Here is an 866-nt window from a genome sequence, read left to right on the forward strand (position 1 = left end):
TTTCATATGGCAAGTTGAGTAGACTTACCCACATAGAAGAGAGAACATCAAAAAATAGAGGACAAACATTCCATATTCTTTGACTTCAAAATAGAAAGAGAGCCTCAGGAAAAATAAAGCAACTCTTAAAAAGATTGAAGACTCTATTAGAAAAGCAAATGTTAGAATCATAGGGGTTTTAGAAGGAGAAGAGAGAAGTTAGAGAACAGAATCCATATTCAAAGAAATAACAGCAGAACTTTTTCCAAAATCTGGATTATGATCAGAATGTAGATTCCCAGAAAGTAGAGAGCATTCCTAAATCCCTAAACTCAAATAGGCCTACATGAAGAAATATCATTGTGGAAGTATCAAAATCAAGAAAAAATAAATTTAAAAAAAAGTACATATTGTCAGAGGAGAAAAGAAAGTGACTTGCAAAGACAGCATAATCAGGTTATCACTTCAGCAACACATACACTAAAATTGGAAAGATACTTAGAAGATTAGTATGGCCCCTGTTAAAGGATGATACATAAATTCATGAAGCATTCCATATTTTTTCCTTGAAGGGCTAGAGAAATAAATGCTAGAGCACTGCAGACTTGTGCAAAGAGGGAAGGGAAAAAAAGACAGCATAGTCAGATTCTCATCAGTTTTGTTTTTTTTTTCCCCAGAATCCATGAAGGTCAGGAGAGAGAGTAGGGTGGTATATTCAAGGTTTTAGAAGACAACTGCCAACCATGCATATGTTACCCTGCAAGACTATGATTCAAATATGAAGGAACAATAAGAACAGTATCAGATACACAAAAACTAAAGGAGTTTGCCATTACAAGGTAAACTGCCCTACAAAAGTTACTGAAAAGAGTATCACAGAGAAAGAA

The 866-nt window shown here is 34.4% G+C and overlaps 1 non-coding gene across 1 annotated transcript; it reads left to right on the forward strand.

Moving 5' to 3' along the window:
• Nucleotides 1-435: 435 nt before the first annotated feature.
• On the forward strand, nucleotides 436-542 carry LOC132537854 (U6 spliceosomal RNA). The gene has a single exon (XR_009549279.1). It is a non-coding gene; the product is annotated as a U6 spliceosomal RNA (small nuclear RNA).
• The last annotated feature ends 324 nt before the right edge of the window (nucleotides 543-866 follow it).

Source organism: Erinaceus europaeus, chromosome 3, assembly GCF_950295315.1.
Source record: "Erinaceus europaeus chromosome 3, mEriEur2.1, whole genome shotgun sequence".
Taxonomy (NCBI): domain Eukaryota; kingdom Metazoa; phylum Chordata; class Mammalia; order Eulipotyphla; family Erinaceidae; genus Erinaceus; species Erinaceus europaeus.